General features: G+C 42.1%; 1 protein-coding gene across 1 annotated transcript in view; it reads right to left on the bottom strand.

Annotated features, from left to right (window-relative positions):
- The window catches only part of LRRK1 (leucine rich repeat kinase 1), a 2,417,153-nt gene that overhangs the window by 1,371,012 nt on the left and 1,030,545 nt on the right, over positions 1-15,596 (bottom strand). The gene's annotated exons all lie outside the window — the stretch shown is intronic.

Here is a 15,596-nt window from a genome sequence, read left to right on the forward strand (position 1 = left end):
AAATAGGGACAAATTTCAAATATTCATCTTATAAACTTAGAAAATTGCTAGAATAAAAGGCTGTGTTACTATTTATTTTCTGAAGAATATGAAGTCTGAAATTTACATGCCTGTCAATTTTACTTCTGACGGAATAAAAACAATTTTCAGCAGATGCCCAGGGAGAAATACTGCAGACACATCTTTGTAAAATGGCAGGACACCAGAGCAAATCCACACAAACACAGGGAGGAGATGAAAAATTCACACAGAAGGCACCCCAGCCAAGAATCAAACCAGAAACCCTATAGCTGCAAGGAAACAATGCGACCACTGCACCATCAAATATGTAAGGAGTTAAACATTCAGAAACTTGAAGTCTGAAATTCAAATGCCTGTCAATTTTATTTAACATTTGTTAACCAGGACAGTCTGACTTGGAACAAAAAAAAATTTTCAGCAGAGGCAAGGAAGAAATAATGCAGATCTGTCTTTGTAACATGGGAGGACACAAAAGCAAACCCACACAAACACAAGGAGAAGATGCAGACCCCACACAGAAGGCACCCCAGCCAATAATCAAACCTGAGAAGCTGTAGCTGTAAGGCAACAATGCTACCACTGCACCATCAAATATCAAGCATTTAAACCTTTATAAACCACATATATTATGAGGAATAGAACAGATCAAATATGAGGCAAAAATCTGCAAATTGTTTACAAGTGGTAGTGGGTCGGGAATTCAGGCCTTTAACACCTGCATACAAGGTACAGGGTTCAAGCTTGAGGTATTCCCTACATACCACCATGAGTTTGCTCTAGCCACCAGTATATAGCAACTGGGGCATTACACACACACACACACACACACACACACACACACACACACACACACACACACACACACACACACACACACACACACACACCTGTTTAAATGTGTCCAGACCTAAGCAGCAGTACAATTCAAGTCCAAAATCCAAGCCACACACCTACCTGTTTAAATGTGTCCATGTCCAGGCCCGAATCCCTCCATGAAGCAGTAGCCCACTTGAAATCCAAGTCCCAAGCCCGCGATGAATGTAATCCCCTGCGAGAACTTAAAACTCACCTCACCTCTCTCCTGATTGGTCCTGTCTGCTGATGAAGCAGTCCAGAGCTCCTCTGTTCTGTGCGGTTGTCACCGCACAGATTCCAGGGCATCTGCAGGGCAAAAATGCCTTCCCTGCATCTGGACTGCTGACTCAGGCAGTCTGAGTTCGCACAGATTCTTGGGCATCTGCTGGGCAGTCTGAGTGCGAGTTCCGGGATTCGTGAAAAATAAAATTTTTTGTTTTCTTAATTTTATGTTTCACGGTTTGTTTTCTTTTTTTGTTTCTAGGTGGGAGGGCTGCAGTCCTGCAGTCCTATAGCACGAGTCGCCCCTGCCTTGGCCTCACTTAAGTTCTTTGTCAAAAGTCATACTACCCTAATGACTATTGCCACAAACTGATGTCACACACAGAGAAGTTTAATGTATCATAACCCCTTTCATCCCAACAGTAAGGGCTTTAATCATATTCAAACAATAAAGCAAGATTAATTAATCACATGTTAAAACCTGCCCGAACTGAGATCTGTGGATATTTGATGTAGTTAATTAAGTTGCTTTTAGATACATTGTTTGTATATTTACATATATATATATATATATATATATATATATATATATATATATATATATAGATATACTGTTTTTTCATTCATTTATATGAATATTTAGTTGTGATTTGATTATGAATGAGTTTTGATTGCAATGTATTACATTTTAATATGTAATTGGTTTTATTATAGTTTTGCTTGAGCAGGTTTTAACACGTGATTAATTAATCTTGATTTATAAGACTGCACTCTTTTAATGTTTGCATTTGATGAAGTCTCTACAGTTGGGGCAAAAGTGCTTATGGTACATTAAACTTCTCTTTGTATGACATCAGTTTTGTTACTTTTTCTTGTCTTGAATTTTGTCATTTTTTTGGTTCTTGTGGATTTACCTTGATGTCTTCACAGGCGATGTTTGATGAAGGGATGCATAATCCTCATTCTCTGGGTAATACCTCACCAGTACTGTCATGTGATGATTCCCAGGAAGATAATCTTACTATGCTAATTGGGCTGTTTACTCGATGTACCCAGGATTTGCAACAGCTGTTGGCTGTTGGAACTGTTTCTGGTGAGCACTGTGTAACTAGTGAGATGGTACAGCTCCCTTGGATGTTTAATAAAATAAAAGAGCACAAACGTTGCAAGTCCACAGTGCAATTTAAACACAAATATCAGCTACATGCACACCATTCTCAACATTTAGACACTTGACATAAGTGTAGGAGCACTTCTCAGTAGGCAGGGCCTACCAACGGATGTTTGTTGAATAATTTTGGGACATTTAATGAAAAAATGAGATCTTCACAGTCTGATATAGCTTTTGTTTTTGCTCTTTGAACTCCAGGTATGTACATACTGGTTGTACTGTTGATGGTTTATTAAAAACACAGTCCCTACATCACGGGAATTGCAACCAGACTTTACGAAAGAATAGGTGCTCTTTTTGTGAGCCTACTACTTCTTTGGGACCTCGTTCTACTGCGGCCATTGTAGCTAATAATAGAGATCTACAGTGTCGATCCGAGTGACAATGGCTGTAACCAGACATTTTCTAATCATGCCATTAGACTCCCATGACCTCTGGGTTTGATCACAGTGTGAGATGTTGTTCATCAAGACATGACGATATTCCTACAATTCAAGGTACTGAGTTTTGTAATAATTGGTTACACAAACCAACTGACTTGAGTAATACTGTGGAGATGCAGGCTAAGGATAAAAAGAAGTTATGTACTTAACATAAAGTTCCATCTGTGCTGTCGATCTTCATTCTTTCCTCACAAATCGGTTCAGATACGATTTGTTGGACTGAACTCAGCCGATGCCACAACTTGCAGCCACTAGATCTCTCGAGCTTCTCCCTTACCTACAATGTACCTTGTCAAATACCTCAGATTTTATTTGCTGCTATAAGGTGCAAAAGGACAGAGGAAAATATGTGAAACCATATCCAAAGCCATGTAAGCATATAAATGTATCCATTCAGAGACCATGTAACTGCTTGATCTTCCAGACGTCATGCATGGGAGTAAGTGGGAAGGGATGTGAGGAAAGAATGAAGATTGACAACACAGATGAAATGTTATGGTAAGTACATAACTTCTTTATCTGATGTTGTCAATCTTCATTCTATCCTCAACGAGTGGGACAGCATCCCTAGCTACTTGTATCCAGGGCAAACTCAAGGAAGGATATTCTTGAGTACCACAGAACCAAATGATGCCCTACCTCTGGAGACCAGATCCAACTTGTAATGAGTAATAAAGGTATGATGGGTAGCCCAAGTTGCTACTGCACAAATATTATTCATAGACATCCTATATTGGAAAACCGTGGAAGTAACCACAGATCTAGTGGAATGTGTTTTCAAAGGATGTGTGAGATGAATGCCCAATTTATTATAAGCAAAGGAGATGCAATTTGTTAACAACTTTTATTGTCAAATTTTAGAAAGTGATTTTTCCCAATTTTGGTCCAGAAAAGGAAACAATCAGTTGGTCTGCTTTCCTGATTTTTTCTGTTTTATGCAAATAGAAACACTCAACTGTCTATGAACATCCAGTAAATGCAAACTGCATTCTCCTTGTTGAAAAATTTAGGAAGAAATGCTGGCAGATTGATAGAACTATTTAGGTTGGATTCTGACACCACCTTAGGAAGAAAGAATGGGTTGGTGTGTAAGACCACTATGTCCTTATGGAAAACCAAGTATGGAGGTTTAGAAGGTAATGCTTGGATCTCAGAATTCTTCTTGCGGAAATGATGGCAATCAAGATAGTTTTCCATGAAAGATATTTCAGGTCACTTATAACTGTTGGTTAAAATGGAGACAGTGCTAGAGACTGCACTATTAAATTCAAGTCCCATGGAGGAGCAGGGTCTTTAAAAGGAGGCTTTAGAAGAAGTGTCCCTTTCAAGAAGGCCTTGCTCAATTTGTGAGAAGCAAGGAGTTCACCATTCACCCCTGTATGGTAATTTGAAATTGCTGCTAACTGTACCTTAACGGTTGAGGTACTGGCACTATTTTGAAAAAGGTGAGCAAGGAAATATAAGATGTGATAAACAGAGGCTGAAAGGGGTCAAGTTTGTGGTGCTGAGCCCAAACAGCAAACCATTTTCATTTACTTGAATATGTCCTCCTTGTCGAGGGTTTATGGGAAGACAGAAGTATACTTCTGAAAGGAGATGACAGCATAGACTGTCTGGCTACTGAGGGAACTGGAGAAGCCAAGTGGTCAGCTTGAAATTTCAAATATCTGGGTGTGACATGCCTGTCCTGTGAGATAGGAGGTCCAGAATCAGCTCTAGGTTCTAAGGTGGTTGAACCAGGTAAGGCCATAGAAAGGAAAACCAAATTTGTTGAGGCTAGTAGGGGCAATGAGGATCACTGTGCTCTTCGACTTTGCAGCTTTCTGCAAAAATTTTGGAATCAATGGGGTTGGTGAGAATGCATAAAGGAGACTGGGAGTCCAATCGTGAAGTAGAGCATCCCCCGATGACTGCCCTTGTGGGGGAATCAGGGCTAAGTAATTGCTGCACTTGTTGTTTAGGGCAGTTGCAAAAAGACTGCACCATGGCGTGCCCCATGGATGGAAAATCTCATCTGCCACCTTCTCATTGAGGGACCACTTGTGTGGAAGTAGAATGCACCTGCTCAGCTTTATCTGCAATCATGTTGGATCTTCCCAGAATGTGCATCGCTAAAAGAAAGTAGTCAGAAAAGATCACCCACTGCCAGACCCTGACAGCTTCTCGACACAATGGCTAAGATCTGGTTCCCCCTATTTGTTGATAGACCAGACGACTGACAAGCTGTCCATCTGAACTGCAATCATCCCAAAGGGGAGAATATTTTGAAATGTTTGCAATGCCAAGATCATAGCTCTCATCTCTAGGACATTTATATGTAAACTGACCTCTTCAGAGGACCAAATATCCCGGACTGTTTTCCCCAGATAATGACCCCCCACACTATCTGGGAACCATCCGCGGTCACTATGGCCTTGGGCTGATGGGGAATGAGTGGACGGGCAAGGAGCAGTTGATCAGACTGGATCCACCAATAGAGATCTTTTTTGCAAGTCTTGGTAATTTTTATTTGGTACGACATTGACTAATGGAAGACTAACCACTGAGTAGCCAGCATCCACTGTAGGATCTACATGTAAAATCTGGTCAGAAGAATTAAGGTTTTTGCTGCAGCCATGAGATCTGAATTTAGAGGACTGTGCAGGCTGAGACTGATGTACTGTCTACAACCTTGTGACCTTATAGTTAGAACTCAGTGTGGTGGAAGGAAAGCAATGGCCATCTTTGTGCTGAGCAGTGCTTCAATAAATTCCAATGTCTGAGTTGGTAGAATGTGTGATTTGTTGTAGTTTATGGTTAATCCTAAGACAGCACAGGTGTGGGAATCTGATTTCTTGACTGTATGAGTTGATGCCCGGTTGAAAAGGTGATGAACCAGTTGTCCAGGTAGGGAAACACCCAGAATCCCTGCAGCTACTACAGCCATGCATTTGGAAAAAACCCTGGGGGCTGTGGTGAGTCCAAAGGGCAGTAATCTGAATTGGCAATGACTGGCTCCCAGTGGGTAGCATAGGTACTTTCTGGGTCACCTGTTCATTTTTATGAGACAGTAGCTGTCCTGAAGATCTATCAAGCATATCCAGTTGGCCCTGCCCAGAAAATGGAGAATGGACTGAACCGCGACCATCTGGAACTTGGTTTGTTGGATAGATTTGTTTAGATTTGTGAGATCCAAAACTGGTCTCCAGTCCCCTATCTTTTTTGGCACTAAAAAGAAATCTGAGTAAATTCTGTATCCCATCTGGTCTGGTGGGACCTCTTGGATGACTCTTTTTTTCTAGCAGATTACAAATCTGAATGGTTGCCTGATCCCTCTGACTGGGTGGAACATTGGGGATTTTTTGGGAATTGGGAGTGGAAGGGAAAATGGTATTATATAACCTCTGGATATAATTCTCTGCACCCAAGTATCTTTTGTTAATTCTAGCCAGCCTCTCTTGTGCAGGTAAAATCTTTCCCTCACTCTCTCCAGAGGTGGACAGTTGGGCTTTCATTCAGGAGCACTGGTAGGGCTTATCATAAAAAGATTCTCATGAACCCTAGTGTTGCGGGCCATCTCTGCCACTAGGGTGACGACATCCATTGCCTCGGGAAGCACTTTTTCCATGTGTGTCATGGAACGGACCTTGGAATTTTTTGAACCACATTTTTTGACCACTCCTTGGATTCCTGGAGAAGGATCTCGTAGGGGGGAGGCAGAAAAATGTATACTCATGGCAGACAAGGTGTTACCATCTTTCCCAAACTTGCAGAGCATTTCTTTCACTTTAGTGCCAAAAAGGGTAGTTCCATCAAAGGGTGCATTGACAAAATTGAACTTAAATGGCTCCGTAAAGTCACATAAGCACATCCAGGCATGCGTCTTCATGGAAATGCCTAACCTGCCACTGTAAAGGTTCCTTCCACAACGTTGGAAATTAACCTCATGGAACTATTGGAAACAGCTTGTAGAGTTCCCAACTGAGAAGTTATGGAATCCTTAACGTATGCAGATATGGTTCACGAGAGAGTATTTGATAACTCTTTTATCAAATCTTTCTGAAGTCTCACAAAATGTATCAGATAGTTCAGCAACTGTAATGCAAAGGTCGCTGAAGCAAAGACATGCTTCCCCAGTCTGTCCATTGCCATCAACTCCCTGTTGGTGGGGATGAATTGTGGAATGCTCTTCGACTAGTTACTTCTTTGTGGCCACCACCATGACCATGGCATCAGCTGAACACCTTTTCCCCAAAACTGCCTGTCCACAGGTGGTACCATTATCCTCTCTGGTATCCAATTAATTGGCTCTATGGAATCAAGCTTCTTCCAGGCCTGCTTAAAGATCATGTCTATGAGCTCATCAACAGGCAGAGTAACACAGGAAGATGGTCCTGTACCAAAAGCCTCTAGGAGAACAGATTCTTCTGGTGTAGGTTTGGAGGACATCCAGCCCCTTCTTTGTTTCAGAATCCCTCTCTAGCATGTCCCCAAAGGGAATCTTTCGGAGGTGACCATGGGTTCTCTTGGCATTCGTCAAAATCTGTGTCTTGAATGACGGACTCCTGCAGGGAGTCTAGCTGCTTCTTCTTGCATGACCTTTTCCTGGGAACTTCCTTGGTGGTATGACATGGAGAAGTCTTGGAAGAGGAAATTACAATTCCCTGAGAGAAAACCTGAGTTTTCAGTACAAGATGCCCCCATGGAGACAGTAGTTGAGACCCCAGGTGCTGGGGCATCATGGAATGGGTAGGATCCGAGTGAGAAGGCTCTGTCAATGCTGTTGAGGCACTGCACACTCTCTTCGCAGCCTCAAAGGCAGAGCTCAAAGGACCCAGAGAGAGGCTCTGATCTGAGAAACCGGATTTCTGAATCATCACCTCTCTCCAATCCATCGACGCAGTCCCCGAGGAAGCCAGGGCTGAAGTATCCAGTGCCGAGGAGCCAAGAAATAGAGATGACTCCAAAAACTTTGGAGATGAATGTTGCAGTCCGGATCTGGCAGAATGACTTTGGCTCTGAGACCTCTCCTGATCCAAAAAGATCAGAGGTCTCAGAGAAGACATCACATCTGATGATACAGAGATCCTCGGATCTGAGACTGACAGATCTGTATGACTGGGATTCTGAAACTCTAAGACAGCAGATAGAGTTAGAGGAGGAACTTGCAGGAAGGAGGGTTTGGTGGAAGGTCGGACTACTGACCCAATGAGGTAGTTGCTGAGGGAAAAGCAATCTGCCCCTGAGCTGAGAGAATCTTCCTCACCTTTCTCTCCACATCTTTTTTTATAAGGCTTCTAGAAGAACAAGAAAAATAAATGGAGGGGGATGCTAGTCTCTGCAGAAATGGAGATGGAATCCTGTTTGGTACTGGATCAACTGAAGGAGAGTATCTAGTGCAAGGGCAATAGACAATCTCTGAAGGCTGCATCTAATCCGGTGGCTTTGTATAATCTGACTTTGACAGAGCTGGAACCATAGAAATTGCTTTTGAGGCCGTAGGATCTGAAGCGATAGTCAGATCTGAGAGTTTTGTATTTTTCTGTTCCAGGGCTGAAACCAGAAATTTGGCAGTCTGTTTCCTTGAGGAGTCAGAGGAGGATTTTGACTTTGGAGGCTAGGATATGGCTTCTCCAAATTAAGAAAGGAGGAGACCTTTTAATATTGGTTTGTTTCTATGTTCTGTTAATGCTCACAGACTGAATCCATGAGAGATCGAGCAATCCCCCTATAGGTGTAATGGACACAGGCAGTATACGCAAAGGGAGTGCGCATCTGAGAAAGGCAACTTATGTCTGCATTTGGAACATTTTTTGAATCCTGCAGGTATGTCACTCATTGTTTCTACAATGACTAAAGTCCCCAGATCTCTTATAACCCCTTCAGTGTTCAGTGACCTCCCATCGATGTGGTAATTAGTGGGAACTGAGTTTTTACCAAACGGGATGATGACACATTTTTTGGCATTAAGCTTAAGGCCATGATTTCGACACCAGTCATTGGTCTCAGTGAGGCCTTTCTGTAGGATGTCTGCATCACTTGGGGAGTTAATAATGGCTCCTAGCTTGCAGTTGTCTGCGAACTTGGTCAGCCAGAGTCCCTTTGTGTTGGCCTAGAATTCTGAAAAGTAGATGCCAAACAGGAGAGGACCCAGGACTGATCCCTGTGAGTCTCCACTCATGACTAGTCGGCAGTCTGACTTTGGAGTCTACTACTTTCACACTGTGTGTTTTATCTGTGAGCCAATTTGCAACCCACCTAGTGATATAAGGGTTGATGCCTAGTTTGATGAGTTTATCAATAATTCCCGCATGAGGAATTGTATCAAAGGCCTTGGCCAGATTGAGGTAGGCTGTATGCACTGCCTTACCTTCATCTACAGCCCTGGTGACTAACTCGAAGAAGTCAACCAGTTTGAACAGGCATGTTCTCCCTTTCACAAAGCCAAATTGTGTGGGGTCTAGAGTTTGGAGATTTCCTATATCTTTGTTAATCAGGTCCATGGTGATGCACTCCATAGCTTTACATGTCAGACTTGTCAGGTTAATGGGGTGATAACTCCCAGGGTCTGTAGTTGCTCTCTCTTTATGGAGAGGGATGACTAGCAGTGCGCCGTTTGGTAGGTACAAAGCCTGAAGTGAGGCTGTGACTGAACAGGGTACAAAGATGTGGTGCCTGTTAATGCTCGCAGACTGAATCCATGACAAATCGAACAATCCCTCTATAGGTGTAACGGACACAGAGAGTATACGCAAAGGGAGTGCGCATCTGAGAAAGGCAACTTACATCTGCATTTGGAACATTTTTTGAATCCTGCAGGTATGTCACTCATTGTTTCTACAATGACTAAAGTAACAAAGACTTTAGGTAACAATATGACGGAAAAAAGTCAATAAGTTAATTTTTTTTTTAACAGGCTATAGAAGGAAGAAGAAGGAATAACAACAACAATGGTAACCAGAACTATGACCAGGTCATAAGAACAGGGAGAGTGAAGAAAGGTAAATGAAAAGATTACAACTCCTAAGTTCCACAAAGGAGGAGAAGCAAGGGGTTACCAACAATGGCATGTCGAAAAAAAAATGAAGTTGTAAGGGCAAGGAAGAAAAGACAGAAAATGTAGGTTGACAGTACAAACATCATAACAGTAAGTTTTTAAAGGAAATAAACTATACTATGGAAAAAACTGTAATTGGGGAGGTTTAATAAAAAATAAACTGTACTTATCTAAATGCTCGAGAGAGACTGGTAGACCACGTACATTAGCTGGAAGCAGCAAACAAAAGCTAAGGTATTTGGCAAGGTGCACTGTGGGTAAGGGAGAAGCTCGAGAGATCCGGTGGCTGCAAACTGTAGCATCGCCCAAGCTGGATCAGATGGATTGGATCCAAACCCATTTGTGAGGATAGACTGAAGACTGACAACATCAGATCATGTCTTTCCTCATTACATGATAAAATTAAGTATTTTAAGACATTACTTCATAGGTGTGTCTTAGGCTAATGGGCCTGGAGCCTTTACAAGCTTAGCCCATAGAAGTGCCCTGGCATCATGTCACCCGATGTTAGTTCCCAGTGCCTCTATCAAGTACAGCCCCTGGAGTCCTCCCCCAGGGTGAACATTCTATTTCCCATCCACTCATCAAGATTTCTCTTGAAGAGGGACAGTGAGGTTCTCTGCTTGACTTGTATGGAAAGTCTATTCTAGAGCACGGGCAGTCTCTGGGTGAGGAACCTGTCCCTCCAGCATGTTCTGTTGATTGTGGTAATGAGGTTGAGGACTCTGGTGCGTGTGGTGCGCAGGGATTAGGATTTCTTCAGCTGTATCATTTCTAACACAGCTAGGTCAGACATAGCTTTGTAAATCAGGCAAAGATCACCTCTAAGTAGGCAATATGAGAGACAGAATAGCTGGAGTTGTTTAAGTCTGTCTGTGTATGACATGTGTTTAATTCCTAGGATCCTCTTCATGAGGTACTTCTGTGGCCACTCCAGTTGTTGCAGGTGTCTAGTGAGGTACATGCCAAGTGAGGCATTATACTCAATGACTTGTCTAATGAGGGAAGAGTAGAGAGAGATGATGACCTCTTTCTTCTTGGATGCAAAACCCTTGGAAATGAGATGTGCCACACAGAAGGACTTTTCTGACCACAGTGGCAATGTGGTGGTTGACGGAGAGATTGCAGTCAACCTGTGTCTCCAGATCTTCTATAATGCCTTCAGTGTTCAGTGGCCTCCCATTGATGTGGTAATTAGTGGGAACTGAGTTTTTACCAAACGGGATGACGACACATGTTTTGGCATTAAGCTTAAGGCCATGGTTTCGACACCAGTCATTGGTCTCAGTGAAGCCTTTCTGTAGAATGTCTGCATCACTTGGGGAGTTAATAATGTCTCCTAGCTTGCAATTGTCTGTGAACTTAGTCAGCCAGAATCCCTTTGTGTTGGCCTGGACTTCTGAGAAGTAGATGCCAAACAGGAGAGGACCCAGGTCTGATCCCTGTGAGACTCCACTCGTGACTGGTCGGCAGTCTGACTTTGGAGTCTACTACTTTCACATTGTGTGTTCTATCTGTGAGCCAATTTGCAACCCACCTAGTGATATAGGGATTGATGCCTAGTTTGATGAGTTTATCAATAATTGCCATGTGAGGAATGGTATCAAAGGCCTTGGCCAGATCGAGGTAGGCTGTATGCACTGCCTTACTTTCATCTACAGCCCTGTTGACCAACCAAGAAGTCAACCAGGTTGAACAGCCACGTTCTCCCTTTCACAAAGCCAAATTGTGTGAGGTCTAGAGTTTGGAGATTTCCTATATCTTAGTTAATCAGGTCCATGTTGATGTGCTCCATAGCTTTACACATCAGACTTGTCAGGCTAATGGGGTGATAATTCCCAGGGTCTGTAATTGCTCCCCCTTTATGGAGAAGGATGACTGTAGCAGTGCGCCATTCAGTAGGGACAAAGCCTGAAGTGAGGCTGTGACTGAACAGGGTACAAAAGATGTGGTGCCAGTTCGCTTTGTAATTCATGTAGAACACAGCCAGGGACATTACTGGTCCCATGGAAGCTGTATTCTTGGTCTTGAACAATGCAGCTTTAACCTGTGCTGCAGTAATGCTGGGTGCCTGGCATTCTTCCGGTATTGTGCTTGGTCATGTGGGAGGGGGGGGTGGTAAAGTTGGTACTGAATCTGTCGGTCATTATGCTGGCAATATCTGTTGGCTCAGTATAAGAGGTACCATTGTGCAGTAACTCGGAGCAAATCTGGGTATTGCTGTGGAGGTTCTTGATATAACTATAGAAGGCTTTGTGATTGTTTTTAGTGTCTGCCACAATTCTGCCTTCATAGCTGGCTTTAGAGGATTTGATGAGGGAGCTCAACTTTTTGTTGAGGCTAATAAGAGAGCTTTTCCAGTCTTGGGACTTCACCTTTTTTTCTGCAACAGTTTCTTCCTTCTGTTGTAGAGTTATTAATGGCAGGGGACAACCAGATTGGCTTCCTTTTTTTGGAGGAGAGCGTCTTGGTTCTGTTGGGTATGGCTAGTTCCATGCATTTATGTACATGTTTGTACAGTGCATTGGTGTACGATTTGGCAGTCATGCAGCTATTTTCCATTGGCATGGGTGCCATAAAGTTAGCCACCTCTGTTTTTAGGAGCCCAAAGTCAGCTTTGGAGAAGTTTTTCATGGTGGTTACCTTTGGGGGGGGGGGGTTTGGATTTCCATGGTGATTAGTTTATGGTCGGATCTGAACAGGGAGGGATTTCTACTGGTGTAGAGCAATGGTTGGCCATGTTAGTAATAACCAGGTCAAGGATATTGCTTCCTCTAGTGGGAGTTAGAATGAGCTGGTCCAGGGCATTGGAATTGATGAATTCCAGGAAGCATTGGGCCAGTGTATTTGTGCTTGAGTAGTTTTCCCAGTTGATAAAATGGTAGTTGAAGTCTCCTAGTATGAGAGTGTTGGATTGGACCTTGATGGACTCCAGGGTGCTTAGGAACATGGAGTGAGAGTCTAGGGACATGGTTGGGGACCTATAGCAGGCTATGACCTAGATCACTGTCTTACCCAATGTTAGCTGTACCTGAAGCATCTGAGATGCATTATGCTGGACTACTAGTCTGGAGGTGTACATACTCTTTATGAATATGGAGACACAACCACCTTTGGAGCTACGGTCCATGTTTCGGGGCCGAAATGTGTGAAATGAGTTATAGCCTGGTTGCACAGAGGTGTTTTCTGCTGCTTTAAACCAGGTCTCCATTACAGCACAAATGTTGATGTTCTCCATTTTGAGAGGGCTTCGAGCGAGTGCATCTTGAGATTTAGACTTCTAGCATTGAGCAGCATGACCCTCAGATTGCATTTATTTTCAGCTGTTATGGTGGTAATTTGGTCTTTGGAACACTGCCTAAAAAAGGCACTATAGGGGTGGCAAGAGCCTTAGCCAGTACCCGGAAGTCCAGAGGTGACAGATGAAGGGCATTTCTGGCAAAGCATCAAGATCTCTCAATCATATCATCCCAAGCAGACAGACAATGGATCCCCTTAGAATGACACCAGAAACTTTGCCAGTTGTTTTCTCTCTATTACTATATTCACAACCTTTAGTAAAGTTGGTCTAGATTTTTATTTCCATTTTCTAGTAATTTCTTTTTGGGCAGTCACTACAATTACACTCAGCAAGGCTTTATTACCTCTAGGCAATTCTGACTCTGTAGCATAACTCAAAACAAACATCTCCCCAGTCAGTCCAATCTGCTCACCCAGCATCTCTGACAGAGTGTCTGCAGGGAATCCCTAAAGTCTGCCAATTTATTACACTCCAAAAAAATATGTTCCCAGCTATCTCTTTCTTGCCTGTCACAACTTCAACATTTGCTGTCCGCTTGAGGAAAAAGTATTTGGCGTCTAACTTGGGGTATAAAAATATCTACGTAAACACTTCCAGGCAAAGATCCTAAATCTTCTAGACTTTGTTGCATATTTGGGAGACATACATATATCCCTCCATTGTCTCTTTGTGAATTGCTTATTCAGTCTCTCTTCCCAGTCCTTTCTAAGCTCCTCTGATTGATTCTTATAATTATCATGCAATATTTTATATCCTTTACTAATTATTCCTTTTTTAATGGCAGTATGTCTTCTAGATACTATTAAAACTCTACCAGTGCTGGTCTTCCATTTAGGAGCCCCATATTTTTTTTCTCTTTGCCTATAATCTCAAAGCAATCCTTGATAGGGAAAACAATCTTTAACCTGCAGTCGAAATAAATTCTTTGCTTCTTCCCATTCTATTACCTTTTCCTTTCTAGTTATTTGCTCCCAATACCTTGCTTCCTTTGCCAGTTTTCTACAATAAATTTCAGCCCCCTCTTGCCTATTATCTGAATCCCTGACCACAGTCATCCCTATCGGCACAATCTCTTTTCTGCGTTCTCGTGCTGATTTCTTTCTTAGAATACTCCCTGCTATTTCATGAATATACTACTCAGTATGGTTTTGGTTGTTCTCCTTAAGAGTCTGCATACAAAATCCCAATCTCTCCTTATTTCTTGAGCTTCCTCCCTGTGTCAACATCATTCCTTTCCCCTGTGAATTATAGATTTCTGCTTGTGCTATGTATAGGAGCCTTAACTGGGCTGCTCTAAAATACCCCCTCAAATTAGGTAATCCTAGTCCGCCTTGTTCTATTGGTAGAATCAGCTTATCCAACTTGACTCTTGCTGTCTTTCCTTCCCAGATAAAATTCTTCAACTCTTTTTTAATTGCTATCCACAACTTCTCCCCTGATTGATGAAAGTATGCCTGACCTGTGTATAAGACTAACGGGACTAAAAATATTTTAATGGCCTGTACCTTAGTATCTATATCCATATAACAAAACTTCCAGTTTCTCAATTTTTGTATTATCTTCTGTTTAGTCTCTTCCCACATATCTTTAGTTGCCACCACAGAGTCATTTCTATTCCATACCCCTAAATACTTCATTTTAGCATGACCCCATAAATATGGATATTGTTGGACCAATTTGTGTGTGGGTACATAATTTACTGCTATTGCCTTTGTTTTAGATTCATTAATTTTGTATTCCGAGAAGATTTGAAACTGTCTTAAAATGTTCCACAACACTGTAATGTCCCTTTCTGGTTTTATCATGCACAAAATATCATCATCTGCAAATAGAGACAGCTTTTCCTGACTACCATTCCAATTATATCCTTGAATTTCTCTTATTTTCTTTGCCAATGCTTCCAAATATAATGCAAACAAAGGGGAAAGCAAAAACCCTGCCTGGTTCCTCTACTCAAGCAGAAATTATCAGAGGACCACCATCCACTTTAATTCATGCATCCGATTCCTCATATATTCTTCTAATCAACCTTGTTATTTGATCAGGGAAAGCAAATGCTTCCATTGCCCTGCTCATGACGTCCCAGTCTACTCTGTCAAATGATTTCTCTGCATCAAGACCCACCAATAAAAGTGGTAGTTTCTTACATTCTGCTTCCCTCTGGATCATCAGTGTTTTGTTAATATTGTCAAATCTCTGCTTTCCCTCCACAAAATCACACTGATCCATTTATATCAATTTTGGTATCACTTTTGCCATTCTTTCAGCCATTATAGACATGAACACTTCATGGTTTAGTATTGAAATGGGCCTGTATGAAGCTGGATCAGATGGATCTTTGCTATCTTTAGGTAGTACCATTACTACTGCCTTCTTCCAGGATGCTGGTAATTCTTCTCTTCTTAAAATACTATTAAACCTTCCAGATCTTTGTCAGTTTTTTCCTTCCTAACTTCCAAATTTCCACATGACTTTTCTGTATATTGTTTTTATCTCATCCCTTCCTATCCTAACGGTTAGTAATGGAGCCTCATCTACCTCTAACTT

The sequence above is a fragment of the Protopterus annectens genome, chromosome 7.part1 (assembly GCF_019279795.1).
Source record: "Protopterus annectens isolate FY-2018-M chromosome 7.part1, PAN1.0, whole genome shotgun sequence".
NCBI classification, from domain to species: Eukaryota; Metazoa; Chordata; order Ceratodontiformes; family Protopteridae; genus Protopterus; species Protopterus annectens.